The sequence below is a fragment of the Embiotoca jacksoni genome, unplaced genomic scaffold, assembly GCF_022577435.1.
Source record: "Embiotoca jacksoni isolate LCO1_2020_lvr unplaced genomic scaffold, fEmbJac1.0.p SCAF_30, whole genome shotgun sequence".
Lineage (NCBI taxonomy): Eukaryota > Metazoa > Chordata > Actinopteri > Embiotocidae > Embiotoca > Embiotoca jacksoni.
The window spans coordinates 115,710-138,584 of record NW_027185382.1 but is presented as its reverse complement, the minus strand read 5'-3'; the positions used below and the strand labels follow the sequence as shown (position 1 = coordinate 138,584).

The window sequence follows — 22,875 nt, the reverse complement described above, 5'->3', positions numbered from 1 at the left end:
TGAGAAATGAGCGCAGTCCGTCAGCGGTTTAGATGTTTCCTCCTCCCTCTGAGTCTGTTGCGCTGCTGCTGTCGTCTGAGGTGTTAAATGGTCTGTGGAGGGTCTTTGTGAGACGGAAAGCACACTCAGGATGAAGAACCTGTCCTGGATCTGCTGATCTGTGTCTGTGTGGATTCAGGCTGTCAAACGTCTGTCAGTGGGGAAACTGAAATGACAAAGTAAGTCTTTTCTCAGTCCGGTCACACGATAACAGCTGGTCACATACAGTAGCTCCTGTCTCTGGTGTCGGAACGCCGGCTAACTCCTGGTCGGTGACTTTGCTGCAGGCTGCAGCCGTAAATGAGCAGATCGGCAACTTCCTGTTCAGTTAGGAAGTTAGCTGGGTGATATTTCTGCTGGATAAACTTATCCGCAGTGTGATGCTCTACTGTATGCACAGAGCACTTAATTGATTGCGTGCAGTTTCAGTGGCTTAGCATCTGGCGCTCGTGATAATCCCCCTTCTGTCCTGCATCAGTCGGACGTATTGATGAAGCACTCAGGGCTGTAGTGCTACATTTACTCGGCACATTAGCCCATTACAGTTATGGGCAGACAAGTAAGTAGAGACTCTTTACCTGAAGAGGGATCATTTGTGTGGAGAGAGGCAAACGGGCTGCGAGCAACGGCCGCTCAGATGTTTTTAATTGATCACAGATAAATAACGACATAAATACACAGATCCGTGCTGGCTTCTATATAATCCTTTTAGTTTGATGAACAGCAGAGATTGTAGCTCTCTTTGAGCGATACGAGACCGTTTGTAGATGTTAGAACTATGGAACGATAAAATCAACACCGTGGAAGAAGCAGCTCAGAAAGCATTTCACCCATTGTTACTGTATGTCATCAAAATATAATTCTTTGCTATCTGCAATTACCACGAGCAGTTTTATAGATATTTACAATAGTTCCTTTGCAATGAGCCTTGATTGTTTTCAGCTGATTTTTGTTGTTGTTGTCATATTTATGTATTACTATTTGATCAAAACAGAAGTAGCACATCGTTACCCCTCACTTTATTTAAAAAAAAAGTTGAAGTTGAGAGTGAAATGCTGTTTCATCTATCATTTTTACCAGCAGATTGATATAGAGATGCAGTTTGACCCCGACGTGACCCTGAGCAGCATCTTCTGAGGGGTGACAGGTCATGTTTTTATAGTTTACTGAAGTATTTCTTCTTCCAAATACATACACACAATGTTTTGACCTTTTCAAATATTAAACACCAACATCTTTGCATAGATTTCTATAAATTGCCACTTTGATGTATGATTTTGTGCACTCGGGGGGCATATTGTGCTGCTATGTTGTGAAACACATTCGGTCAGGGGAGTCTTTTCTGTTTGTTGTGTCAATAAACGGGGACCTAAAGCCCTTCAGGAATCTGACTAACACCACTTCTGTGATCTGTGGTGCGAAGACCATTAGGGCCAGGTATATTGATGGCGCCGCTCCGCCGCAGCCCCGCTCTCCTAGCGTGAGGCAGCATCCATGCCGGGAGGACACTTGTTCACTGTGTGTTTCCAATCACACACCGGCCGTGCCGAGATGCCTAATGGCCTCGCGCTCAGCCTGTCGCGGGAAAGCTCACTGCGCACGCGCTCCCGACCAGCCTCCGTCCCATTGGGTGCAGTTCGGCAGCTCGGGCAGATGGGATACAGGCACCGGGAACAGAGGGGAGGGGGGAGGAGTTGAAGGGGAGAGTGAGGGCGAAGGGATTTTGTGTGTGTGTGTGTGTGTGTGTGTGTGTGTGTGTGTGTGTGTGTGCGTGCGTGTGTGTGTGCGCGTGTGTGTGCGTGCGTGTGCGTGCGTGTGTGCGCTGCCTCTGCCCATCCGTGCATTCAACATGCCATCCAGAGACCCCCTTTTGCGAACTGCCCACACTTCATTAGGATGCCAGGATAATGGCCAACAAGCACGCGCCGTGACACCCCATTTCCTGTGCACTGAGCTCTCCAACCACGACAGATGTCGACAGTGCCGCTGCCGCCACTACCAGAGGCCCCTCCACTTCCTGTCTGCTTGGCCGAGCCCCCGTCCAACCGCCAGCGAAGACGGGGCAGCCGGGACAGTCGTAGAAACCAAAAAGTGCGCCGGTGCCAGCACTTGTTGTGAGGAAGATGCTGTTGTTTTGTTTTGTTTTTAGTTATTCAAACCTCCCTTTTGGAGTAGATGGCTGATTTACTATTCAAGCGCCTGGGATTACGACACAGCAAAGCATCATTATGTTTCTCTCTCCACCGCCGTTCCTCCAAAAGCCAAATGATGTATCTGTAGACAAAACATAAACAGATGTTTCAGTGGCTGTTAGGTGTCCTCACCAGGGACGTGGACAAGGGGTGGGGGGGCCATCATTCGACGTGTGTGTCTGCGAGCATCAGGGACAATGTTGTTTTAAAAGGTGTTATTATGGTCTTGCGGCAGCAGCGTGGCGTGTGCACTGGTAATAACACCGGGGCTGGATTTAGAGTGCTGTCACAGACGCATCAGGAGAGGGGGCAGGGGCCGTGGACCGAGGCTAATGGAGGCAAAACAACCTCCAGCTCCTGCCCCTGCTGTCCAAAAATCAGCTTTTAGAGGGAAAACACAGCCCACCTCTCAGCGCCCGCGCAACACGATACGTCAATATGAGAGGCAATTTAATCCCCTCATTTGAATATGCATCCTCAAAATAAAAAGCCCTCCCCCCCTCTGCTCCTCGGAGTTTTTGAACCCCGACCAGATTTCAGGACCATGGGGGGAGGAAATTGTTGTACATTTCCTGACAAATTGAGTTAAACGGACATTAAGTAGGGCTTTAAGAAAACAAATGGTCGTCTTTATCACAGGTGGACACTGATGGCTTAATGGGGGCCTGCGAGCTGATCGTATCACCGGCTAATGGCTTGACAGGATGCATTAAGGTTTTTGTGTAAAGAACCGGCGAGCGGGGCCAGGCAGAGAGGCGAAATGCAGACCTGTCAAGTGCTGCGTGTCCCCCTTTTTGTGTGCAGGGAAGCAGATGTTTGTGTGTATGCGGTGGACTGGCAGAGGGAGGCCAGCAGCAGATGCCTGTACCGGTGCCAAGGTTCAGGATTGTACAGACGGTACATGTTCAGAGAGAGAAAGCTGCCCTCCCTCTGCCATAGGTGGCTCCCCAGCTGAACGCCACCCCCCCCCCCCCGCCTCCCTCCTCCCTACCGCTCCCCCTCCTCCTCCTCCTCCTCCCTCTGCCCCCTTTCTGCTTAACCACCGCACAATCCGACCCCGTTTATTTATTCATCTATTTGTTGAATTATTTACTCATTCCATCGCTCGTTTGGCCGTTTAACGACCCGCCTGGAGGCACGGGAGAGATGGAGCGTTTACTTCAGGGACAGATGACCGTTCACTTCATTTATTGGGAAAATAAAAACAAATGCTTCAACACTATGGACCTTTACAGTGAGCACTAAAGAGGTGAAGAGTTTTGCTCCAGAACATGACACTTCACTGAATTAATAAGCTTTTGATGCTGAATTTTGGTCCGGACAACATGAAGTTACCCTGATGTCGTTTTCACATGAAATACCTCATTATGTCGGTTTAGGTGACTTGAAAGGGTCAGTTGACTGTTTGATGAATAAATAGAAAATCACGTGATTTTTTTTGTTTTGTTTTGTTTTTTTGTACATTCCTCAGATGTAAATTTGAGAAGTTTAACAGTGGAGTTCATCAGATAAACACGTATCATGATCGGTCAAAACCTGACCACGTGTTGAACAAGTTCCTGCGTAAGATCTGATGTGGCATTTAAAGTTTATTCCAAAACTTGATGTTTACTGTTATATTGATGTATCCCTGTCATCTCTGCCCAGGCTGAGTATATTGTATAAGAATACTGTACGTAGACAATGTTGTTGTTTTTTTTTTTTTATTTGAAAGGCATCAAGGAAAAATTTTTTAACCTTTGTTTATGTTTTGGACAGAAAGGTTCAACCTTCAAAATAAATTCAATCTGAGCACTTTGCACATGAATGACATTAAAAACAGCCTGAAGGATGTAAATGACAAAAACATAGTAACGAACAGCATAATATGATTTCTCACCTTCAAAATGCTCGCTGGAATAAACCTTTTGTTCAGGTCGGCTGTTGTCAGCCGTCACCCAGACTAATATTGTCCTTTGTGCTGAGGTTCATTTCATCTTCTAATTCTTTTGTTATTAGCATGTATTGAATGAATACTCCACAGTGTCAGAGCAATAACAGAGAACACCTCAGCCGCTCGCTCGGAGACCGTCTGCACGTGTAAGGTAGCGATGTCGGCATTGATAATCCCTCTGAGCACCTCTGCTCGCTCTTCCTCGCCATTTCCCAACACGGCGGAGGATCACAGCCTCTCCTCTGACACATCTCCGTAGTTTTCACTTGAAGAGGGAACTTTTTCTTTTCTGCCCTCGTCTTCTTCCCCCCGGCCTTCACTCGCTCTGCTTTGGAAGGAGAGCGGTGCTCTGCGAAGGTACAGCTTGTTTTATTAACATCAAAAGCGCCTGTGGGAGACGGCAGTGATCAAATTCCCCTCTAATTAAAATGAACCTGGGTTGAGGATGTTGCGCTGTTTAATATGTACAGAACGGTGCAGATTGCACAAAGCGGCTCCTCCTTTTGTTGGCGCGGATAATGCGTGCCCCGTCGAGACGCCGACGTGGGCGGAATGAGCGTACCTATAGAGCATCCTCTCAATCTGGGTGATGTCCTCATCGCCGTATGATGTTGAGACTGATGTCAGATGTGGCCGGTGAAGCCCTGAGCCTCACCTCGCCTTTAATTCGGAGGCTGATTGATGGACCTGGAGGCGATATTCACGAGCGTTCAGCTCTCGTCTAGGTTGCCTTCTCCGCCCTTTACCGAGCCGGCGCTGTGTGGCAGCCCTTCCCTCGTCCCTGCCTCCAGGGGCACCTCCAAACTTTCTGAGAGTTCAAGTTCACTCTGCACTTTGTCCTCAGCATCCGTCTGCCTGAGTGCACCGCAGGAACTGGAGGCTTCTCCGGCAGGCCGGCATCTACCTACAGTCTGCGTGTGAGGCGTTGAGGGGACGTCAGTAAATTGTAGCAAAAGAAAATGACTCGGGTTTCATTCTCACCCCCTAACCTACATGAAAACGAAAGATAAGTAAGAGGCCAGTTTGAAAATACATTAAATAACTCGGTATCAACTTATCAACTGACCCCTTTATGAAAATATAACCTCATCAATTAGAAGCCATCGTCATGACATTATACATTATTGGCAGAATTTTTGATCTCAGTCGGCTCCTGCTCGTCCGTCGAGGTCAGTGTGGTTTAAGGGCATTGGTGCTGATGCTTTTCAGGTTAAAACCAACTTTAAACAGAATTTTAAAGCAGGCTTTGAGCCCAGACTGCCGTGAACTCTGGAGTTTCTCCTCCGGGCCGTGGGCCGTTCTTCCAGCGGAGTCACCGCTTGCGACGGGAATCGATGCTCCGTCTTCTCTCTGGACGTCGCCTGTTGCTCGGGGGCTTAAGATGCAGGTTGGGGGCTGCGGGTGTGACGGTGCAGGGTTTGCAGAGAGGTGAGATGAGGGATACAAATTCAATTTAGGTGTTTCTGCCGATCAATGACAGCAATCCAACCTTGATCTCAGGTTATGAATACCTGAGCAGGTGTCTCATGTAACGCATACAGATGACAAATACTACAACTTCTCCAAGAAATCGAACTCCTCGTTTGGCGAGTTAGTTCTTCGTCCTTATATTTAGATTCGCAGTTTTTCAGCGTGACCTTTGAACCCTACGCTGCTAAACGGTACAAAGCCGTAATGCTGCAATGATTTCTAACTTTGAATGTAAGTATCTGCAGCAATCAAGAAGTCATGTGTAATCGAACCAGCATTGAGTGACAGGAATACATAACGACTCTGAGGTAGATGTTTACTTCACGTTATTTTGTGGACATGTTTTTCAGGATTGATCGAAAAGCCTTCGAGGCTTCTCGTAAGCATCTCACAGGTGCAGCCGTGAGATCTCTTTGAACGCGCCGTCATTCACTGGTTTTCATTTGTAATGATAACTAGTAGTCATCAGTACTTTTAATTTCATATTTTCATATTTTACAGCAGCGCTGAGATCAGAGTCTGAGCCACAGATTGGATGTCCTGCGTTTGATTCGTAACGAAGCGTCATTTTCAGGTCGTCACGTGAACACTCCGAGTCGTTTTGGAAGTAAACTCCTTGTTTGTGTTTGTGAACATTTGTTAAATGTGCAGCAGCACATACAGTCGCAGTGGATTCCTGCAGACTTGAATCCAAGCCTGGCTTTTTACAGCCGTCCCACCCTGCTGTCAGACTCTGGAGCAGGTAGCTTGCACTCCATTAAACAAACACTGTGGCCCCTCACTTTTATTTGACATTTTATTTGGCTGTGACAAACGAGCAGCAGTTGGATTATAACATAATTTGTCTCCTCTTTATTACCGGCACAAAGGACACCATTCATTAATTATTCTGCCGTTGCCGCTCAACACTAACTGGAAAGGTCCCTCTTTGGACAGATGGCGAGGACAATGTTATTTATATCAATCAGTCCAAAATGTTCTGCGAGGATTACTATTCCTTGGACCGCTTTGATTTATGTCCCTGCACCTCACCCCGTACCCAACCTCAGCAGCTCCTGCAGAGACACTTTAATCGAATGGGAATTGAAAACAGACTCGCGAGGCAGCAATGTGTTTCGTCATGTTTATTTATACGTCTCACTTTTCCGTTTTTATTTTTTCACCACGAGTCTCCAAAACTAAACTTGTTTTGCTGTTGTTTCTTTTCAGGAAGGAAGTTAAAGCTGCAAGACTCTCTGAGGTTCACAGACTGCCAACAATGTTTCCCGTGCAGGTAAGGACGTTTTAAAACTGCAGTTTGAGATATCTTCACCAAATAGAATCGATTCTAATTCGATATGGCTTCCTGCCAGGGTCGGGCCAAGCCGAGTCTTTTCGGGGCCCCAAACAGGAGGCACCCCCATAACACACATCTTTTGAAAGTGCGCAGAGCAAATAAATGTATTCTAAAATGAACGCATTAATATAATTACACTTAAAACAATCGCTCCTTTATAATGAAGGTTCAATCATTTAGATCCACTTAGGATTTTCTTGTCAGACCTTTTTTTTTTACTTTGAAAATATAACTCGGTGTCATGTCCTCCAAGTTACATTTATAATAACAGAGCTGCAGAAAACACAACGTAGTGCAACAAAAATATTTGTATCATCATAAAAACAGTTTTCTGTGCATTTGGCTGCTGTTACAGGTGTGACTGTCACCTCCCTGCAGGTTAATCAGCTCGTCGGTTTTTTTTATTAGATTGCAGGGACATCCTTTGTATCGTGTGTATTTCCAGGCTAGACTTTAAAGGTTAAAAAAATTTATAATTGGGATTTTGGAAGTCCCTTTTGTGTGTGTGTGTGTGTGTGTGTGTGTGTGTGTGTGTGTGTGTGTGTGTGTGTGTGTGTTAGTGCATGTGGAAATGTCCTACAAATCAGGTTTCTGATGACTATTTTTGTCTGCGTAATGACAGCAGTGAGTGGTTGCACATTTTTAAACGCATGTATTCCTGTTGGTTTTGTACCGACGACACCGTGTCAAACCTTTCTTACATCTGTTTGGTAAATGCGTCTGACTCTGGTTTACTTGCACGAGGCAGGTTGAATGTGAATTCTGCGCTGCAGCTTGCAGCAGAATAATGAATCTGAGCTGCTAACTTGCTCGTGGAGTACAAACAGAAGCAGGCAGGTCTGCCACTGACACCGCCTCTAACAACTCATCATTACCTTTCTACTCTGCATGCAAACCAGTCCCAGAGCTGCACTTGGTAGCCGCGCGCCATGATGATGTCTGTGTGGAAAGAGAAAAAAATATATTTTGTAATGAATACCATTTACGGAGTAATTAGTTTTATGCAAACTAGTGAAGATGAAAGCAAAAATCTTTATAAATTATGAATCGTGTTATAACTTATCGGGGGTGCTTATCATGGAGTTAACGCACCTCCCCGTTAATTAAAAATGTTCACACGGAGTCAAAGAAGGGAGATAGTTTGCCGGCAGACTCATCAGGTAGCTGCGTCTTGGAGAAAAGCGGTTCTGAAGGAAGCCTTTGTTCTTCCAGCAGGGGGCCGAGAGAGGTAAACAACAATAAAGAGGCCAGGCAGGGAGAGAGAGGGGAGCAAACACTGACAGGTGTAAGGACATCACTGAAGGACTGGCAGGAATACAGCTGTCGACAGTGGACAGAAATCAGCCTGACAGAAGACATGAGCTCACTGATTTCCCTCCCTCAATCTACATTCTTCCAAACATTTGCCCATTGACTAGAGAAATCTCCACGGGCCCCTGATGGTCCCTGGCTCGGCACGAGGATGCCCAGGCGCTACAGCAACGCTCATAAAAACTCAATTCATCAAGACGAGCGTAATTTGCTCCGAACGGAAAGCGCCACAAAAGGGGGCGAGCTTGTCAGCGAGACAGGTGGCTGGAGATCTCGCTCTGATACTGAGCGATATGAATAATAGATTCTGCTAAATGTACGCCAGGACCCGGGCTGTAAACACAGCTGCCTCCTTTCCCTTCCAAAAGAACAGCTTGGCTGGATGAGAAGCCCGAGCGCTCTGCCTCCACCTGAGGACCGGGGGGAGAGAGGGGGGGGGCGATTAACTAATCAAATGCATGGGCTAAATAGGAGGCAAGGAGAGAAAGAGGAGACAGACAAAGGGAGGGGGGAGAGGTGCAAGTCACAAGGTTTACCCTCGCTGCTTTTGCTCGAGCTCCGAGCAGCACAAAGGATGTTGATTAGTGGGAAATTGATGTCAATCTAAACATTTAAAGTCTGAGCTCGGTATTACTTTAAAAAAAAAAAAAAAAAACAGACTCTTAATGTGAGCTTTGTTTTGTTGTGTTTTATTTTTTGAAAACGACCAAATCAGTTAAACGACTATTGTATCCCAGACAGATTTTTTATTATCTGCTGATCTCCATGCAACCCAAAGATAATTACCTCAAGTTTGCATGTATGATCTGCATGAAAAAAAACACATGAATACGTCCACGTAGGTGCACCCTGCCATCAACCAGTTTGGAGTCTATTCAGGATTTGATTTGTATTTTTTAGTTTGTTTTGAGCCCGTTGCCGTCAGTCAGTCCTGTGGCCCGTAATACTGACGTCTTCCACTGAGGAAGGTTTTATTTTCGTAAATTTGAACTTGACCGGTCTTGAGGGCTTACTTCACCCAAATTACAAAGAGACTTTTTTTTTTCTTTTTTTTTTTTACAACAAGAGCACATTCGTCAAGTTAGAAGAAATTGGGCGAACTAACCCTTTAAGGTAAATGGAAGCGGCCTGGCCTCTGAGCTGGCAACACAACAGAAAATTAAGGCATTAAATTCGTCGCTTTAAGGACCTTGTGTTTTACGTTAGGGAGTGTTTGCCCAGATTAAGGGATGATTAAGGCATTTATTTAAGGGGAAAAAGTAAATCTTGACTTTTTTTTTCCGGCTGTCCTTGTTTTTGTGTTTCGAAGTCGAACGCTGTGAATAATGCAGAGCCTATGAATGGTGTTTGTCTTGGCAGGGACGTTGCGAGCTGCAGTTCTGCGGGATGAAGAGTCACACGTTGCGAGGAACATCGTAGCGCTTTTACTCACCGACGTGTTTACTCATGAATTATCACGTGCCTCTCGCCGTTGACTCACTTTTCATTGCTGATGTAATTTTCCCGCGCCAACCACCGTCACCCACTCGCTGACACTTAGTTGACGACTGCTCCTCTGCACATTTGATGACTCCCCAGATGAAATTTAGGAGGATTTTGCCCAGCCGAAGGTAATTAATTCTTCAATTAAAATGTTGTTAAACATTTTTAATGAGTAATTGGCACTGGGGAATCGGATACAAAACTATGTTTAACCAGAGACAGACAGACAACACGGATGTTTCAAAGTTGGTTTCTGCAAATCTGTTCGTTGACCCACTTCTTTTTCTCCCCGAGTATCGCACGGCACAGAAATATAAATAAAAAATCAAATGTGAAGCGTCTCCTGGCACAGAGGATGTGTCCTTCATCTCAGGTGACTACTGCTTCATTTGGCTGTCTCCCTCTCTCTTTTTTTTTTTTTTCTCCCTCCGTGCTCTCTAATTAGGGCACGAGACGGCACACAACAACCTGAGATACAGAGCTGCAGTGAAATATGACATCACAGTGCAGGAACATGATCCACTTAACCTGATTTCACTTCAGTGTGAACAAAGACAAGGACAGAGAGAGACAGAACAGAGCATGTTTCATTAATCAGCAGCAAATGACACCAATAAAAAACTAGTTTTCAACATTTCCTGGAAGCACGTCAGGATACTCCTCCTACACACCATCCCTCCTCGTTTATATTAAAACCTACGGAAGATAAAAGTCGAGTTGATGATCTTTGGCCATCAAACTACTTTTTGTGGTTATGAATCATTTTAGTTAATGAACAGCTCAGAAAATTCATGAATGGAACAAAGTTAAAAAGATAAACTCGCTGGATGGAAGACAAACTTTTGAGCAACTTACAAGTTGTGAGAAAGCGACAAAAACTAGTGTTTATTGACACTGACTGAATCAAATTGTTTCAAGCTCCTCTGCAGACATGTTTTAAAGCATGAAACGGTGATCTGCTGGAAGGATGACGCGTGTGTGTGATGTGGGTAAATTCTTAAAACATCTACTTCTTTCTATATTTTAAGTTATTCAGCACATTCGATCACATTCGACTGAAGAAGTCCTCCTTCAGCAGCCGTAAGAAATCCACCTAGTTTTCCCTCTGCCCTCCACTTCAGCCGGGTGTTGTCTGCTTCCCATAATCCCCTGAACCAACACAAACACATCTGGATGTGAAGGAGTCCCTCTTCCTCGGCAGCAGGAGGAAGAGCAGTTTGTTGCGTATTCACAAGCCGCAGCGTTGGCTAATCATGAAGCTAGTTCAGGGAGCCTCAGTTCATTACAGCTCTGCACTCTGTAGGTTCCTGGCATTGTTCTCTCAATTAGAGACTTGTAAATGTGTTGCTTGCTTAATCACCCAAAAACTGGCCCCTAGGACTTCCCCCTAATGCAACCCCATTAAGAGGGGCCATCAAAACAAAAGATCTGCCTCTAATGGCAATAATCCCTCACTTCTGTCACGCCCAAGCCAAACTTGTATCTTAAATGAGCGATGATGGATGAGAGCAGGCCTCCGTGTCAAAGAGCTTTATTACCGGTGATGGATGCGCCGGGCACACCGCACACCAAACCTCGACCGGGGGCCCGTCACCGTCGGAGCCGGCCCATCCCGAGTGCGTCTCGCATAACCCGGCGTCTCTGGAAGTCAGATGGCCGCTCGTGCCGCCGAGGGGGCATCGGAGGGAGAAACGAGGGCTTATCCAAACAAGCTCATTAGCACAATTAGCGCTCGTTTCCTGCCGAAGGACCCCTGGAGCTCTCCTAAACTTTGACTACACACTGCGGCGACTCGGACGACAAGTCGCAGGGTCGGGGAGGGGCGACGAGCAGCTGCTTTTACAGGCCACGGTGATGTGATCTTGAAGCGGGCGATGCTAAATGAACCGTTTGGAGGATGTTTCAGTTTGATGTCGATCTGTAACGTTAAGTTTAAGTCTAGCGGTATTCATGTGGATTCTGCACTGACTGCACGTGTTTCCAGATGAGCAGGCTTTGCTGAATCGAACCACAACTAATCAGACTTAATCAGAGGTGATTGAACTGGATCTGTCAATCATTATGTCTGGAAGTCAAGCTTCACTCTTGAAAAGGAACGTTTTCACCTTGTCAGTTCAGTTTTCAGCTCTTTATGTCCCCTAAAACACACTCAATCTATATTTCCCTCTCTACCCGGTTGTTATCGGCTGCGTTTTCATCAGCAGTATGATTTTACTGCATTATTTTGGTACACTTCCCCACATTTCCACTTGTATCCGCATGTGATCGATCCCTTGCTGTGCTTTGTCGCGTCCTCGCATCTTGTTTCCACCAGAAATCAGACTGATCGGATGACATGAGGAAGATTTGTGGTTTAAACTGCATCACGTTTGAAGAAATATTTTCTTTGGTCCTGTCGTGGCTGTTGGAGCTTAATTTGTCGGTGCAAATTACTGTTAAGTCACAAAACCACTTCAGCTCTATCTGATTATTTCTTCCCGTCGGAATTGGTTCTGATTTGTTGCTCTATTTCTTTCTTTTATTTCTGCCTGAAACCGCTCTGTGTCCTTGTGACCTTTGACCTTGACATCCGTGTCCATCTAGGAACTGAAGCCTCTGTGATTCCTCGCTCTTTGCATAAGAGCTTCCTCCGAGGGAATACAATCTAAAATGTAAACGGTGTTGAGCGTGTCTAAATGGAGCCTGTGCGTTCCCCGCGCGCCGCACGCCGATCCGCTGCAGCCATTAAGGTGCAGCACAAAGACACATAAGGCCTCCAACGTCGGATTCTTCTTAATTATATATGGAAGCCATTATATTCCCCAGACGGCGCGGTATATTTAAAGAAACCAGAGTCCTTCCAACACTTCCCCTCTCAGGGATCTCATACTTAACAGGAGATCTGCTCTTAAGGGAGCCTCCTCTGGGTATGCAGGCTGCGAAGAGCCAATCACAACCGCAGCGCTGCTACGCTGTGCCAACGCCGCCCCAACACTCAGGCTCATTACATATATTTGAAGAGCGACTTCTGCAGATGTGCGTCTCAGCAGAGAGAGATTTCGCTGTTATGTATCTGCTGTACGTGAAGTAAAAGCTGCTACAAGCTGGATGGACTTTAAAATGTCACAATTTGATGTGTAACTGATCATTTCGAGCTACGTTATCCTCTTTATTTGAACATTTTGACCTTACTGTCCCAGGAGGACGACAGGGATGCAAACATCAAGAAATTTAAACGTGCGTCACATACGCTCTGCGAAACTCAGACAGTCTGGGTAAAAGTTAGAAGATCGTCTTCGTCGTCAACATTCGCATTGTGACGTATTTCGGAGCGAAATGGGACAGGAGGGAGGGGCTTAGTATTTAAATATATTCCTTCATATTTAATTGAGTCGTTCAGACTTAGGCGTGGTCCCACAGATGGAGCGGGATGCAAAGCTGTAGAGATGCCAGATGTCCGGCCTCCGCCCACACCTTCCTCACTTCGCGTGTTTGGTCAGGAAGAGGAGGAAGAGGAGAAATAAATCATTTAGAGCAAATTCTTTTGACTTGAATACAGTCAGGTGAAGTTAACAAGTCGCCCCAAATTCAAAGACATATTTTGATATAAATTACTTTTTTTTTTTTTTGTAATTAGAGCTCAGCTGTGGAGTTTCACAGAGTTGCAGATAGTTTGAGTTATTGGATGCAGCTTTATGAACCGGAACTCAAAGTAGAGAGAAATGATCCCCTTTAAAGCCAGCGGAGAGTTTGTTCAGATCCCAACAGACACCGGAGGAAAGGTACGAACCCTCTGCTTCCACAGGAAGTGCCTGCACACCTCCCGCTGTAATTAAAGACTCTGCAGACCTTTCAGCTGCATTAGCGAGCGTTTCCAGTGACAGGTAATAAAGCAGATCGGTTAATTGCAAATGAATGCACACCACTCCCCCCGTTCCATTAGGCATAAATAATTTGGCCACTTGGGTATGTGCCTCCCAAATTACTTATTCTTTTTGTGTCTCAAATTACCTATTCTTTCTGATGTTGCCTTTAGTTGATTAGCGAGCAGCGCGACTCGCCATTGGCTTTTTCCAGGTTTTCAGCCTGTTTTCATTTTTCATAAGGTGAAGACGTGCTCAGATGGGGCAGTGGATTTGTTTTGCTTTTGTTTGTGCACATGCACAGAGGCGAGGCGCTTTCATTACTGGCACAGACGCTAATTTATGCAGTTATTCCCAACTTTTGCACTTGTGGTGTGATTCTGTGCGCGACTTTCTTCTCACACCTTGTATAGTTTTTGCTCGGGGATGTAGGATGAATATTAAACATCGTAGCAGTGGGGCTTATTGCTTTGTTTTCATCCAGCACTCACATATAGCCAGTGCACAGAAAATAAAACATTTTCACAGTCATGAAATATTTATTTTTCTTGCACGTCTCTAATAAACATAAACATTTTGGAGACAAAGTCGATACTTATCATAGTCGGTTCTTTGCTGCCGAGGTGATCTCAGAGTTAAAGTTTATTCTTCATTGATCTCATTAGAAGTCTCTGAATATGAGCGTGAACTAATAGACCTGTAAATGTAGAGCAAGATGGGCATATTATCATATAAATCCCCTATGAGATCATCAATTTTTAATTTTAAACAGCCCTATTTTTGGAATTCACAGACTTTTCTCTCCTGTTTCTTTTCTTCCACACACAGAAATGACTTGACGTTTAATGAGTTTCATTTCTGTTCCTCTCTGCAGGCACTTTTGGTCAGATTTCATGTTGTGTTATGAGTTTTGCCCTCTTTTGATTTCTTTTTTTTATCACTTGATTTCACAATGTGCAAATAGCTTACAATAACCTGCAGGCATGGCAGGAAACTGTGAAGGCGGCAACATGCTTGTCCAGGCTGCATGTCAGCAATGTGCACGGTTGTCATTCAGACATGTTAGCGTGAGCCGTTTCTTCTGTGCTTACTGTGGAACGTGGACACGTTCTCGTTTCCTCCTCCTAACGTGAGGCTTCTGCTGCAGAACAACAGATTACCTGACGACGTATGACGACACGGAGGGTCAGTCGGTTAGCGGAAGTCCAGTTAGATGTCCCGGTTAGTCGAGAAGAGTCGTTGTTTTCTGAAATACCACGAATGCCGTGTGACGAAAAGATTTCCACGAGGATGCTTTTGTCAGCACTTTTCCAAAGTTGATCCCGTGACGATTAAAAAATCTCGTGCTCCGTCTTTTAAAAGTCTGGTTTGATTTCCTCGAACGACGGTCTTTGTTCCAGGTCTTCTCGGACATCGTAGGCCCGGTTGGGTGTATGGGAGCTTTCAGAAAGAATCCAGTTAACCGTCATAATTGTGATTTGGATTATTTGGATGTTCACGTGAATGGTGTTTGCAAGTCAGAAATGGGTAACTAGAGTAACTGCATGAAGTACATCACAGCTGGACTTTGTCCTGATTGGCTGCCTTGCTCACGATCGACTGAAATCTTTCCAGTCAGGTCAGTTTGTAGCTTTTGAACCGGAGGGCCTCCACTCAGCAGGTTCAGCTAATTGGGGCTCAGAGCAGGTGCTGCCCAAACAGCCAGTCAGAACAGTGACAACTTCACACTGCTCTTAACTTGAGCAGAGAAAATGTGAAACAAAGACGGTCCGTTGCAGTAAAGCCCTTCATGCATATTTCATTTAATTTCCTCCTAAAAATGCAGCGAGACTTTCACCAGTCGAACTCCCAGAAGGAGGTGTGACGGTGACCAGACCCCCTCCCGTCCTCTCTCTAACCCCCCGCCGAGCGAGCCCGCATGTCGTCCCCAGGTTGCGACAGCCCTAATTAAAATGTCCTTCCTCATTATCATCGATTGCCCCGCGCATTTTGGAAAACAACTGCAGCGCTGAGCTCTGGCAGCGGCGACGACGGCCGCCAAATATAGACATGTGACACTGGTCTTTAGCCCCGTCAGATGGTCCCGGTCCGACATGAGAGCGAGAAAAGTGGGGCAGCAGCCGAGTCTCCCCAGCGGACGCTGGACCACAGCTCACACAACACACACTAAAGCACACGCACACACAAGACCGCAGATGGCCAATGCCCCATTCCAGGGTTCATCAGCCACAGGAAGAAAATAACACGCACAAGAAAAACAAACTCGCAGTCATTAATGCTATGATTTATTCATTGACAAGTGTGTTGTCGAGAAAGTTTGTAAAAATCTGTGACAATATTTCTGAAACGCTGAGCTGGAAGCAGAAACAGTCGTATGTCGGTAACAGGCGCACGTTCACATTAAAATCCCTGACGTTGAAGCGCTTTAGCATCATGAGTCATTTCAGAAAAACAGATCGTGATGAGGTTTAAGTCTCCAGAACAGATCGAGACGAGATGTATGTGGAAGATTTACAACGTTCAAATCATAGAAAACAACATCGTTTCTATTGTACAACGTTTCTCTATTATAGATCGGACCAAAAATTATATGATAGTCGTTATGTCCGCTTGTGTTCACACAGTAAGTAATACATATTCTCTATGTCTATGTATGACAATAGTTTAAAAAAAAAAAGGTCAATTATAGAAATAGAACAAAAATTACAAGCAATCAATTAAGCAGCGTGTGTAACAACAGCAATACAACTCGTAGTCAATTCAAATGTCGACCAAAATGTTTTTAAAAATGTACAAATTGTATTGTATCATTACATCCTTATTGTGACATACAGTATGATTTATTATGAAAACAACGTATTAAGGCCTGACATTATAAAGTGAGTGGTCAGCCTTCATTTAAACCAGTTTAATATCATTCACAGAGAGAAACAATGTCTTTAAAAATATGTTTCACGTAATAATTTGATCTTTAAAGTTGCATCAGTAGGTTTTTTTGGCGACGTCAACACTGACATACTTTCATATCATATATCATTGATATGGTGACTGTGTCACTCACTGCTGATGACTTTCATTCCTGTTTCAGTTCTGTTTGAACCAGACCCGTAGAGGTGTGTGGACCTGTAAACCAAAATAACATGATTCATATCAAAGATAGAAATTAGTGCAGCTTTAAGAGGCTTGTCATTGAACTTAACAATCAAGTTGTTGTCTTTAAATATCCAGAAACAGGAAAGAGGCTGCGAACAGCAACATGTTGCCATCAATCATTCATCAGCCAACGTGGGCACAGAAACGCGTCACCCAGTCAATGATTCATGAGAACATATTGCCTTCCATGAACCGCTTCCCTCCCTAATTTTAGATATTATTTCAAGGATGTTTAATAAGGAAACAAATACCTCGCTGCCCCTTTAAATACCAGCGTGCATTTTCATAACCGAAGCTTCGGGCTTCTCCCGCTTGACGGACAGATGGACGGACGAATGGACAGACTGCGTCGGGCAGACAGACACACAGGCATGTCAGAGGAGGCATGTTGCCGGCTGGCGAGGCAGGAGAGAGTGAGCATCTGCCGGCGGGTTTGAGGAGCAGCCATGGCTTCTGTGAATCAGGATCTCCCCCGACGCCGGTGGCGGGCCAAGAAGGGCCGCGTCGGTGCCAACGGGTCAGGGGAATCACAAATGGTTCAAAATATCATCACCTAAAAGGGCCCAGTTATTACAACCTTCTGACTGTCAGTCAACAGAACGGCTGCAAAGAAAATCTACTTTTACTGTACGGCACTTTCATCCTGCTCGTATAATACCATCCTTTAACGGAGTCACTGAATCTATTTCATTTCTAATCGATCGATCTTTTTCTGTAGGTACGCAGAGTTCAGCTGAGTCTTCTTTTTATTCAGAATAAAGTCAAATTATTAAAGTGCAGCTTCAAAACCGGGTAAATCAGACAAAATGTACAAAACATGAAGCATTTCAAACAGGAAACAGAAAAAAACGTCATCGTACTTCGTGAGCGGTGCAGCGCTAAACAAGCCATACAGACACTGTAGTGTCACGTTGTAAAAAAAATCATTCGTGAACCGAGTGTACTTAATATTGGATCAGCAGTCATTAAAGGGCCAGTGCACCCAAATTACAAACCAAACTACAAACAAACAATGTTGTGAGGATAGTTTGCAGATTTTCTGGCAACTGATTTTGTAATTTTCTACCATAAGAATCACAATGTTGGTGGACTGACCCTTTACAATCAGCGTACTACGGAGCACGTTTTCAACCGATGAAGCACTTTATTTCTGCAGAAACAAAAGCAGCCTTTTGAAATTACAACCGAGTAGAAGTTAGAAAGTCTCAGCAGGTGAAGTCAGAGCTCTCTCTGTCTCTCAGTGACCCCATAAACCTCAAACAAATCCTCCAACCCCCAAGAACTCTTCATTCTGGCCCTTTAACGGGGGAGATTTAGGGGGGGGGGAAGCCTTTAAGGAGCCTTTAAGGGCAGAGTGCAACACCGCAGTCACACTCTGAGAATTCCCCACACCCGATTCCCAGAGCTCGCCCGAGTGCATCTCCTCCTCCCTGCTGGTTATCTACGGAGAGCCACAGAAACCGGAGCGGGGAGGGAGGGCCTCAGCCCATTTGACCACAGGGGAGGCCTGTCAATGGCCCAGATAGTTCTGGTAATTTCTCAGCGTTGACTCTGCTGCTGCTGCTGTGTTTTACATATTCAGAGAGGGAATCGAATATGGGGGGACTCCCTTTGTTCTGCCGTGCGTGTGCGTGTGTGTGTGTGTGTGTGTGTGTGTGTGTGTGTGTGTGTGTGCGCGTGTGCGCTGGATCGCCAGGGCAGGGGCCGCGCTCTCTTCCACGGATATGCCTTGAAGTGGAGAAAGGCGTAAGGTATATTTGAAATACTGAGCAGAGAGGAAAGGAGAAGTAAACAGGATTAGCGTTATCAGCTGCACTTGCAAGGGAATGCACACATAAACACACACACACACACAGTGGGTATATTTGAGGTTGCAAACACACACACACAAGGAATTGCAAATGAAACATGAATAAGTAAAGCAATAAAGCATCCTCTTGATACGCTGGCCTCAGTCAGAGAAATATTACTCGGCTCGGACCGTGTGGGCAAATAAGTGTTTTTCTTAATCTAAGTAGTCGAGCGTGATTCTGAATAGAATGATAATTGACCTAAATGCTCCCCTTTTCTGAAGGCACTGACAGCAGCTCATGGCTCATAATGCCATAAAAGCGCAGGAGGCGAATATGAGGGAGGCGCCGATGCTTCAATTGCAACTAAACAGGCGATCAGTTAAAATAAAAAAGTGCGCTCGCCACTCGAAACGTCAAGAAAATGAGCGTGTGTGCGTTTCCCCCCGCGGCGCCTTGAAGAATGAAGGTGATTTTCTGAAACTTGTTTCTGCGTGCTTTCTGAATATCACATATTAAAGGGGCCGTTATTTTGAAAATCAACCCTCCCTCCATCCTCTCCTCCTCCCCTACAATACGAGCGGCGGATGGTGCTAATTTCAAAAACATCATCTCCTCCACGCCGAGTTCAGGAAGTTGATTTATAGACGGTGCTCGTGGAGTTAATTGCAGTGCGCGACACCAATCAGTCTTTGGGGAGGTTTCTAAGGCGTGCAGGGATTAAATCGACACCCAGCACAAACAAACAAACAAACAAACATATTCATATCTCCCGTATTTATTTATCAATGTTTTAGATTGCACTCTGCCTCTGAGATTGCCCCCTTTCTCTATCGAAGATTCAATAAGTTGACAGAAACATTGTCAGCACCGGGGTGTCGCTTTATATCCACGCTGCCAACAAATCTGTCTTTGGGAAAATGGAAATGTATGTGTTAAGCACGCCCATGTGATGCAGCCCCCTCCCTCGCTGGATCCTCGAGAGTTGCTCCTCCACAAAATGATCGTCGTTGTGTTCGGAAGCATTCATCTTGATTATACAGACAGATATGCTTTGATAATGATCTGCGGGAGACGGTCGTCAGAAGTTTGTCAAAAAACACTAAATGTCAAATCCCCGGCGGTGGTATCTAACTATCTGGTGGTGTGACACAGGCTGTCACACACACACACACACACACACACACACACACACACACACACACACTCCTCCCCTCCCAGACTTGGCCAATGAGACGTATGCCTCTTATTGCCTCCCATGCCTCCTCACTGTATTGCACCGAGAGAGATGGAGTGGAGAGCACGCAGCTGCAGACCAACAGCAGCAGTGTGTGTGTGTTGTGTGTGTGTGTGTGTGTGTGTGTGTGTGTGTGTGTGTGGTCATCTGCATGCTCAGGGACACAAACCCACTGCGGGAAAATGGAAACAGAATTCAGCACATTTGGTGCAAAGCTCTCAGAGCTGTTTGTGTTTTTATTGTTTACATTTGTTCACTGTCAAAAAAAAAATGAGGAGCTGTAATTTCAGTCGATTTCAAGCTATCCGTTTGGTTTCAACATGCACAAAATGAAAAATGCACCAAGGTGGACATTTGTTCCTTTCACAGACAATTTACATTTGTAACTTATTTGGTCTGAATTCTCTGGTATTGTCCGTCTTTTCTTTTGGTTTTGGTAACATTGGACTGATAGCTGAAATCTGGGAGCAGCAAAGTGAATAAAACGATTCTTTAATGAGCCTCGCGATGTAGGAAAGTTCGTATAAAAAGTACAAATCTAAACCTTTAGCTGTGAATTAAAGAATGTTCTCAACAATAATGATGCTTCAATATATGAATACAACTTCTGGAGAGTTAAAGTTTTTAAAGCAAGAAGTCAGTCTTTAAACTCAGATGCATATTTGTAACAGACAGTTTAGGTCATAATTTTACTGCACGGCTTGTTTCCTCTGTGTTTGACTCAGAAATTGAGTTTAAAAGTTCATCGTTGCCCTTGAAAATGTGACTTTTACTAACCTCTGTTAATGTGTTTCCATACTCTGGTCACGTGATGACAACTGACATCATCATCAACATGACGGCTGATGAAGACTCGCATGCTGTTAAAGTTTCTTCAGTGGACATTCAGGTAGGATTCGTTTCTCTTTCTGTTATCAGTAAAATCCTGCTGTGCACGAACCGTTTGTTCTTTTTCTCATTTAAATCTCTCCTGTCAATCATCTTCGGGAACTTTCATCTCTTTCCAAATTCTAATTTTGAGTTCAAACAGCGAGGCAACGTGCAAAGTGAACTTCTGCCTCGTGCTCTCTAACTGACCCGTGTTCAGCTTAAAGGGAGATTTATTACGTAATTTAATATTTTAAAAAATTGATATTTTTTTTTTTTTTTTTTTTTTTTTTTATAGTATGTGACCTAAATTAAATAGAAACTTGGACTCGGAGTCGTGGAGAGTAGAATTAATCCAAAAAAAATGTGAAGTCAGTATTTTGAGTATGACGTGTGTCTAAACTTTCTGCATGGAGACGAACCAGAGAGGAGCAGCAGATGTGACTCAGGGTGCAGGTTTATATATTTATACATGTAAAATACAACTCAATCAGCTTTTGTCTGCCTTTAGAATCACTCTGTCACACACACACACACACACACACACACACACACACACACACACAGAGTGTAGCAGCTGTATAATTTAAATGTTAATGACATCACAGGTTTCGCTTCCTCCGTTGGTGGCTTTAGGAAGACTCGATCACGCTCACAAATGTCGACTGGCAGGTACTAAACGGTAAACGAGAGGAACTCCTCTTTAAAATGCTAATGAGGGTCGGCTCAAATCTGAGTGTGTGTGTGTGTGTGTGTGTGTGTGTGTGTGTGTGTGTGTGTGTGTGTGTGTGTGTGTGTGTGTGTGTGTGTGTGTGTGTGTGTGTGTGTGTGTGTGTGTGAATGCACTTCACAGCCAGGCAGCCACTGTATATGCATGAGTGCTTGTGTGTGCATTTGCAGCTCTAAATGAACGGCCAGCTTTCAATGCGATAATGCTGTGTGACCTTTTAAAGGGAGTGACATAATGTACGGGATTTAGTTCATTATTGAGGAACTTCATGCGACGCAAGCTTTTATTTTTGACAAGTGAGATTACAAGACGGCTCAGACGAACATATTTAGCCATTTCAGCTTGTGATTGAGGTTCACGGTTACAAATCTGCACATTTTCTCACATATGATGAATTTGTGAGCCCTGAGATGCCCGCTCCCCCCACCGTGTTTGTTTTGCCTCCACATATGGCCAGAGTGGCCGCGCCTGCCGCCGCCGCCACCGCTGACAGCCTCCCCGGTTTCCCAGCGAGCAGGCAAACATCTTGAGCGGGTACAAACGTGGACCGACCCTCCCTTTGGCTGACGTCCAAACTCTGTCTGGCGTCTTCTGGGAGAACAAGAGGAGAAATGGAACAACTGGTTTTAATGAAACAATTACAAGACACTAATTATTATGTTAATGTTTTGCTACTATCATCAGCCACTGCTAACAGCCTCCTGCACCTAGAGGTTCAGAGCCTGCCGTGTGTTTGTGTGTCGGAGTGTGTGTTTTTTCTTTTCAGCTAGGTGGGAAGATGGACGTTTTTCAATAGGCGGCCGTGTGTACGGCAGGAATGTGTTGAAATGTAAAAAGGGCCACAAAGCGCCGGCTGTTGTCATTGAATGTTAGGTACATTAATTCCCATAATGCTCAGCGCAAATAAATTAGCAGCAGGGTTGCCAGTGATTCAAAGCCATCAGTTTTAGGTGTGTGTGTGTGTGTGTGTGTGTGTGTGTGTGTGTGTGTGTGTGTGTGTGTGTGTGTGTGTGTGTGTGCATGCATGCGTGCGTGCATGTGTGTGTGTGTGGTAGGAGGAGGGCAGGTGGAGGGGGGGGGGCTCAGGAGACAGGCCTGGAGGCAAGAGCGCACACACACATACATACACGCAAATAAACACATGCATCACGCAGACACATGAATGCACACATGTAAACACATGCATCACAGGCTCCCTCTCCCTCCACACACACACACACACACACATATGATAAGCAGCAGTGTACTGCGGAGGCCATTGTTAACGCAGCGGCAGTTGTACATGTGTTCTGCATTGAAGGATAATTCTTTCTTCTTGCTGCCCGAAGAAGCACCAGGTAAACGTGTTTGACAGTACATAAAACGGCGAAAGCTGACGCTAACTTAATGCAACTGCAGCATGTTTTCAGACCTGCAAAGCTTCAAGAACAGGATCAGGTTTTTTGGAGGTGGAGGCGTTGTGGCTCCATTTGGAGGAGCAGTAAGACGTGCAG

At 45.1% G+C, this 22,875-nt stretch overlaps 1 long non-coding RNA gene across 1 annotated transcript in view; it reads left to right on the top strand.

The window, feature by feature from the left end:
• The first annotated feature begins 6,879 nt into the window (after positions 1 to 6,879).
• Positions 6,880 to 22,875, top strand: part of LOC138207040 (uncharacterized) — a 36,853-nt gene continuing 20,857 nt past the window's right edge. Inside the window, exons 1-2 of the long non-coding RNA XR_011178990.1 lie at positions 6,880 to 6,907; positions 20,637 to 20,674. This is a non-coding gene — a long non-coding RNA (uncharacterized lncRNA). The remainder of the gene's footprint in view (positions 6,908 to 20,636; positions 20,675 to 22,875) is intronic.